Source organism: Sus scrofa, chromosome 3, assembly GCF_000003025.6.
Source record: "Sus scrofa isolate TJ Tabasco breed Duroc chromosome 3, Sscrofa11.1, whole genome shotgun sequence".
NCBI classification, from domain to species: Eukaryota; Metazoa; Chordata; class Mammalia; order Artiodactyla; family Suidae; genus Sus; species Sus scrofa.
This window is the reverse complement of record NC_010445.4, coordinates 28905027-28913019: the sequence shown is the minus strand read 5'-3', so window position 1 is coordinate 28913019 and position 7993 is coordinate 28905027. Positions and strand designations below refer to the sequence as shown.

Here is a 7993-nt window from a genome sequence, read left to right as displayed (position 1 = left end):
AGTCGGTTGGAGAAAGGGGAGGGAGGTTTGCCACTTTTGGTGAAAGTGCAAGGCCCTTTGGGGGATATTCTTGTATGTGTGTGTATATGTTCGCAGTTTGGGAACCTGCTGTTTTCAAGGGCCTTTCTTTGGAAGGCCGAGAAGAGTATGAGAAGGTGAAAGTACTCCCCCCCCCCCGACCCCTAGTAGTTTAATGAGATGTTTGAGTGGACAGGATTTGAAGGGAATGAGCCATCCATGGGTCGTGTCAAACCGTTTGACACCCCCAAAATCAAACACCGCAGAAAGCGTGCATCGGAGTCACATTAGGATTGCCTGCTTGCTCTCACGTGGAATCGCAGTATTTCTTTGCAATGCTTGTCTACCTCGATCTTAGTCATGTTATAAGAAACTCTGGATAATGTGTCTGGATAATCAGGGAATTCTCAAAGGCAAGGCTGGTGGAGGTACAAATGCCCCTCCCAGAACATTAACCTTATTAAGTTGTGTTAATTTACACACACACACACACACACACACACGCCCTTCAGTTGTAACCTGTATAGACATCCACATACCTCAAGTTTATTTATTTGCAAAACTGATTTCAATCAGGTGTTTACAGCAGGACACAGAAAAGTGAACTGTACCTGAAAAACTTTGGACTACAAAGCCCCTGCTAGAAGATTCATGTTGCATAGACATGACACATTACACACACCGATGGCCTCTGTGCTCAGGATGGGGTGGTGGGGGGGGTGGCTTGGCCAAAACAGTTCTCTACTTCTAGAGTTCTTTCCCTTTGTTGGGATGCGATGAAACAGCACAATTTTCAGGAGTCCACAATCCCAGCGTGGCTTGGGGATGGGAAATTGTCACGTTGTGAATTGCTGAATTGTCACCCCCGGTCGTAGCGCCAGAGAGCTGACTGTCAGATCCTATTTGCTTTGCTAAATAAGGATATCTCACCAAATTAGCCTCTAATGATACTTCCACAAATAGGGTGTTTTACGTGAATTAACGAGGCCGGAGCACCAAATGTCGGGCCAAGCGACTGAGCTAGGATCGCAGCGATGAAGCCGTATGTTCAAATTAGCGAATTTTTAAGTGTGGAAAATCAGAAGTGAGTGCTGCATGCGAACCAGGGCCGCTTTCACTCGAGCACTTGCAACAGTACAGTCCCTGCTTCTATGCAGCCTCTGAAAGGGCGCGTGTCATTTTGAATACATGGAGCAAACTGCCCCCACCCCACCCTCTCTGAGTCTGGAAACAGGCGCAGTAGTATGGTGAAGAGATTATAAATCAGTACTTTGCAGTGAGAAGAGGTCATTAATTCCGCAAAGAGTCACAGCTTCTTTTCATATTCTGACCACCACCTTCCCCCACAACCAAAAAGAAAAAAAAAAAAAAGCTCAACCGTGGAACTGCTAAATATATTTTGGCTTTTTGCCTTTGCCCCTCTGTGTGAAGGTGCACTAAACAATTGCTGTTTCCCTCCCACTTCCCAAAGAAGTGTGGATTTAGGGGGGAAAAAAAAGCAACTTGAACTTCACTCTTAGCAATACATAAGCCATAAGGACTCTCAGAGGGAAAAAAAAATGGGTCACTAGAAAAGAATATGGAAGAGCAGGGGGTTAAAATCTGTAGAAGAGGGGCAGTGGTGAAACTGTCATCTCTTTTAGAAATAAAACCTGCAGGAGTTCCCTTGTGGTGCAGTGGGTTAAGGATTTGGTGGTGTCCCGGCAGCGGCCCTTTGGTCACTGCTGTGGCATGGGTTTGATCCCTGGCCCGGGAACTTCCACCTGCCACGGGTGTGGCCACATACACATAATTGTAAAAAACGGAAAATAAAACATGCGTTTCTGACTCAAACCAATGAAAAGTGGAAAAGTCCCTAAAGGAACTCTCCCCTATTTCTTGCTTCCCACCCCCTTATATTAAGAGCAGAAAGGGGAATCTTGCCAGGTAGACTCACAGCCTGATAGTAAACCACTTCAGTCTCTTGTAAGTAGGATGGTGGAGTAAATACAGCTATTTTAGGCTTAAGGGTAGAAATGAAGAACAGTTAAGGCAAACCTGATCCCTAGACCCACCTGCCGGAAAGGGCAAATGCAAACAAAATTATCCATTTTCTTTCTGGAATTTTCTTTCTTGCCCAGCACCCCAAACTTGGGAACATGTAACATGTTCTTTTCACTTCTTCTATTTGGAACAAGGTGAACATACATACCCAAGGGAAACACTGACACAGATGTGATATAAAACAATCACAGACCTTTTGGGCCTAGAAGCCACGCAGACGTTTCAGGCAAAGGGGTGGATGCTGAAGAGAGTTTGGGAAGAGGGGACTTCAGGGTCCCTGTCACCCCAAGCCCCCTACTCCTCCTCTGGGGCTCTTTGCAAAGCCCCAGGTCATCAGATGCTGCTTTCCCAGCATCCTCCATGGTAGGGGGCGTGTGCAAATGCTTAGGAAGCGTTCAAGTTTCTGATTTCACATCATCTTCCTTATATAAAACATCTGAGCTGAAGGAACCAGAAAGCAAACTCTTTGCTCAGTGTCTCTGGAAAGGCTGCACCACTCACATGAAAGAGGGGGGACACACCTAGAAAATGAAAACTGACGGTTGGTGTCCCAAGAAAGCCTTTGGCCAAAAAAAAGGCACTGGCAAGAAGGAGGCAGAGATATTAGCCTTTGCTAGAGGATCTGGCCCAGGCAGGAGAAGGGACCATGCGGCCAGTGTGAAAGTTTTCTCAGAGACGTGCAGCAAACCAGGCTCTCGCTGGAATCATGCATGAGATCAGTGCCCGGGCCTGTTGGCATCTCTGCCCCAAACAGCCTGGACTGCTGCCAGCCCAGGCCCAAAACGTGGCCTTCGAACCACCACCCCAGCCCAAACAGGCCCCAGACAGGTGCCCGGGGGGTGGGGTGGGGCCTCTCCTCCCAGAACTCTCACCCCCCTTCCCACCCACAGCATTTCAAGTCTAGAAGGGGGTGGGGGAGTGTTAGGCTCCCCAGGCGGCCTCCCCAGGGACTCTGGGTGGTTGACTGTCCCAGTTTACAACGTGGCCTTTGGGGAGGGCAGAACCCCGCTTTGCTAAGAGCTGACTGGAGTCTGGCAGGTTCCAGAGCAGAGCTGTGCTTCCCAAGCCTCAGCTGCAGCTCTCTCCCTGCTGCAAAGGGCTGTGATCCCTGGAGTGGGCCAAGGGGGCGTGGGCTGGGGCCAGCCACGGAGCAGGGACACATCTAAGCTACCGTGCAGGCTACCGTGTGTGCGCGCACAAGTGTTCATACGTGCGTGTGCGTGTGTGTTTGCTTGTGCCTGTCTTCTCTAGCCAGTGGCAGTCAGCATGCCAAGGGGCTAGGGCTGCAGCCTGGGAAGTGGGGAGAAGGCTTTGGCAGGCCATCAGAGGACCTGCAGTGGGGGCCAGGGGGACCTACATCTGAGCCACCCCAGGCATCGGCAGAGAGAGAGAGAGAACTGGGGTAGGGGCGTTCTGGGGTAAAACACGCAGGAGAGGAACCTGCCCAGCCCTGGCACCGGGACGCACCCGCCCCGGGAAGCGGCACCCAGCCCCAAGTCAGCCAATCCCACGGGCCTCCCACTTGGCCTCAGTAACTGGACTCCAGGCCACCAAAAGGCCCCGTGGGTTCCTGATTGTATCTCCGAGTGGCATTAAAAGGTCCAGGCCAGGCACTCGTAGGCTAGGCCATATTTAGCCTTGGGTTCACCCGGCGAATATTTTAGGTGCTGCTTGAAAGGCGAGATCTGGGCCGGGTTGCCGGCTGTCACATGGCGAGTGTAGAATGGCTCCCCCGCAGGCCTGGCCAGGGTGGCTGGGTGCTTACCCCCACCGATGCCCCGGGTCCCTGCCAGAGCGTCCTGGCCATGCGACAGGTGCCAAGGAGCCAGCAAGAGCCCAGGTCGTGGGTTCTGCGCTGGGAAGTCTGTTGGCCCCGTTTTCCCTCTGATGGTGATCAGGCCGCTTCCATTCACAGAGCTCACGGAGGCCGAGTTCAGCCCCTCTCCCCCGCGATGGCCCAGGGTGATACGCCAGCTTGCTGAGCGAGCAGCCTCCTCCTCCTCCTCCGGTGTCAGCAGCTGTGGAGGGGTTAACCCTTTTGAGGCCCGAGGGTGCTGGCTGGCGTGGGGGGGGGGGCTGTCTGCAGAGACCTTGAAGGCCTCACCCTGGGGGAGCCCCTGCCCCTGCCCCCTTAGTCCTCCGCAGTTGTTAGTGGACAGACCTGAGAGCCAGCACCCTGGACCTCAGCCGTGATCTTCTGCCTTTGGCCCCTTGCGCAATAACCACCAGGCTCCCCTCCTTAAGCTCTGGCCCTTCACTTGTTCCGACAAGCCCTGGAAACAGCTGCTTGCTTTCCAGATATTTTCGTCCGGGTTTCCACGTTGACAACTTCCCCACCTTCCAGAAAAAGAGGGATTGAAGGATCCATGATTCACTTGGGTTGTTAATGAGAGTTTGGAATCATCATTTGGGATCCTGGGGAGATGGTACCGGCTCCCGAGAGTCGCTGGCCTTAGGGACTAATCCTTGTCACCTGCTCTGGGGACTCCAGGGCCTGATTTTCTGGGCACAGAGGAGGAGGCGCGTCTGTAGTGAAGCCACACTATGGAGACACATTTAGCCAATTATCAGCCCGTCGGGAGCCTGGGTGGAGCCGCCGCCGCCGCCGCCGCCGCCGCAGCCATGCACCAGGAAAATGCTGGCTTGTGTAAAGTGTGTTCTAACTTTGTACATTTTTTTCCTTTTTAGTTTTGGCTCTTGGTGCCCCGAGAGCCACCACTTCCTGCCCGGCTGGTTGGTTACCGCAGGGAAAATGAGGGACTTTTGGGGGCAGATGTGTTTCCATTCCACTATCATAATGCCCCTAAAAATCCTTATTGCTCTTGCAGTATTCCTCGGGGGTGCCTGGGCCAGCCGCGCACGGCTGGGAGGACGGCAGCCGAGTTTCTCCAGCAACGAAAAGAAGAGAGAAAGATGTTCCCCCAAACTCTCCCTTTTGGTCCCCTCACGGCCCTCAGAACTGGGGACCACCCCGAAAAATAAAAAGATGCCCTCCGCAGACGCTGCTTGCCACACATGCTCTTTTGGCCCTCCAGGGGCTGAATGGTAGAGGCCGGGCTGGGGGAACAGGACAGCCCGGGGCTGCTGCCAGCATTTGCTCAGGGGGTTCCTGGGGGGAGGTGGGGAAAGTGGGAAGGAAACAAGTGTTACCTGTTTGACAAGGCGATTCACATTCAGCCTGGGCCTCTGGGATCCTCACCTTGCCAGGGGCCCTGGACAGTCCTGATTTGCTCACCAGCTCCCTGAGTCAGCCCACTTTCCCACTCTGTCTTGGTTTCCTTCTCTGGCAACGGAGGGGCAGCACCCCCTGCTCTGGCCAGAAAGGGTTCCCACCGGTACCTTGAATGTGGTCACGTGCTCAAGCGGGACACAGGCTCAGAGGATGCTTTGAGAAGGGGTCGCCAAGGCATCAAACGTCCAAGGCGTTAGCGCTAATACTTACGGAGACAACGCAGATGGGAGGGAAGACTGCAGCTCGGCAGTTTGTAGGATCTTGGAATCAAGAAGCCCCAGCACTGGGACTCTTTCGCTGTGTCACCCCCAGGCAGGTGACTCAACCTCTCTGGGCCTCCGTTTCCTTACCCTGGAAACCCACATTTTGGAATAGGAGTTTCCCAAGTTTTTAAGCCCATCTACTCGGTGATTTGAAATGGTACCTGGCTAGAGAAGTAAATTATTCTAGTAGGTATTTCTAACATTCTAACAACTAATTTCTATTCATACCAAGCGGTTGGTTTTCAGTTTAGGGTTAGAGGTAGAAAGGCTCTTTCTTTTTTTTTCCTTTTTACGGCCATACCCGGGGCATGTGAAAGTTTGTGGGTTAGAGGTCAAATTGGAGCTGCAGCTACAGGCCTAGGAAACAGCCACAGCAACGCTGGATCCAAGCCGCATCTGTGACCTACCCCACGCAGCTTGCAGCAGCGAGCTGAGCGAGGCCAGAGGTGAAACCTGCATCCTCAAAGAGACGATGTCAGGACCTTGACCCCCTGAGCCACAGTGGGAACTGCTAGAAGGACTCTTTTTTTTTTTACATCAATTTATATAAGATAAAGAAGGTGAGTGGCTCAGAAGAAAAATAGCAAGCAACAGATAGTACAGGTGGCTTGAGGATGGGGCAGAACTCAAGGTGACTGTCAGCTTTCATAGTCTGCTTACTTAAGAGTCCTTGTTTGTCTTAGGGATTTTCTGCACCTGTGGAGTTGGTGTCGGGAGGGGTAGGTTGCCAGCTCTAACCTCTGGAGGCCTCTACCTGCGACAACCTGGGTGTCACTTGTCGCCTTCTCGCACCCCTGCCCTGCTTGCCAATGCCAGTGGGCCTCTTCAGATCTCTGCCCCCAGGCCCACTCACAGCTCTGATTTGTCTCTTATTTTAGAATCCTGATGCCCCAGCGCCATCCTTCCTGGCCGGGGCACCTCTCTGAGCCTCGGCTTTCTCAGTGAGATGGGGAGAATAACCAACCCTCTGTCTCAGAACAGTGTGAAGATCAGGGCTTCACGGGGCTCCATTGAGTAGCCGTGATGGCTCACAGACAGGGCCCAGCTCAGAATGTGGTGGGCACCCTCGGCCCAGCAGAGCACTCCTTGGACAGGCCTCCCGGTGCCAGTCCTGGGCACCAGCTCCCCACCACCCCCTGGGATGGGGAAACAGCAGGCACTGGGTCCCAGCCAGCAAGGGCGGGCCTGGGTTTCACTTTCTGCTGTGTCATGGGGTGGGGGGTGGCATCGAGGCCCAGCTGGCCAGCTGGGGCGGGCACCAAGAGGCTGGCGGACAGCTGCGGCCCAGCTGCCAGCACACAACCCGTGCCCTCACCCTGCAGCCTGCCAGGAGGGGGGCTGGGCCCTGGGGCACCCCTTAAATGACTCTCACCCCCCATCATGCATGGCGGGAGAACCCCAAGTGAGAAAAGCCAGGAGCGGGCAGGATGGCCCCTCCAGCCACAGGATCTCCCCCAGAGAAGTTCTTAAGCCCGTCAGTCTTGAGGTTTCAGAAACTATGGCTGTTGATTCCGGATCAGCATGCTCCAGTTGGACAGACCTCTGCTTCCTGCCTGCCTTCACTGGCACATATCTCTTGAGGGCCTACTGTGTGCCCAGCACAGTGCCAGGTGCCAGAGGAGCATCAGGGAGCAACACAATCCCTGCCCTCCTGGGGCTCCCACTTGAATTTGGGAGGATGGACGAAAGAGCAAGTAGGGAAAGAAAGACTCCCGTGTTATGGGGATGTTGCCACACTGTCAACTTCGTGTTAGCCTCTCAGGGAAGGGGCGTGTACCCACATGGGCGTGTCAGGGATGTGTCAACTCCCAGGACACATAGGTGGGTTAAGATCACAGACCTGTGGGCCAGATGTCCCATCTTTGAATCTGGATTCTTCCACTGACTGGTGTGAGACCTCAAGCAAGTTCCCGCTCCTCCTTGGGTCCCAGTTTCCCCATCTCTAGGTGCTAAATGGTGCCTACACAATAGGGCTGTGTGCAGGATGAAATGGACATCTGTAAAGAACTAAAGGCAGCGTCTGGCATCAACTATATGCTAAGTCTGAGCTATCATCTCAGAATCATAAATGTGCGCTGTTCTCATAGGATGAAAGGCAGCCGTCACCGCTGGCAGAGAACACAGTAACACCGAGCTCGCCCTCCTGCTCAATGCTTTACCTGCTGCCTTCTCACTTAATAGCCAGCCCTCCCCTAGGCCTTCCCACCTCTTGTTCAGATGAGAAAAAGGATGCTGAGGCAGGTGAAGAGATAAATCCAGGGTATCCAGCTGGAAAGCAGTTTGACCCCCGGTACAAGGCTGGCTTCATGGTTGTGGACCCCACTAGTTCAATGCTCTGCTCGTGTCATCCTGAGTTTCTTCTTCTTTTTTATGCTTTTTAGGGCTGCACCTGTGGCCATGTCAAAGTTCCCAGGCTAGGGGTCGAATTGGAGTTGCA

At 53.5% G+C, this 7993-nt stretch overlaps 1 long non-coding RNA gene and 1 other non-coding gene across 2 annotated transcripts; both read left to right on the top strand.

Annotated features, from left to right (window-relative positions):
- LOC110259927 lies at window positions 1015-5061 on the top strand. The gene is made up of 2 exons (XR_002342410.1): window positions 1015-1102; window positions 4890-5061. It is a non-coding gene; the product is annotated as an uncharacterized LOC110259927 (long non-coding RNA).
- On the top strand, window positions 4804-4883 carry MIR365-1 (microRNA 365-1). Its single transcript, NR_038545.1, has one exon. It is a non-coding gene; the product is annotated as a microRNA 365-1 (primary transcript).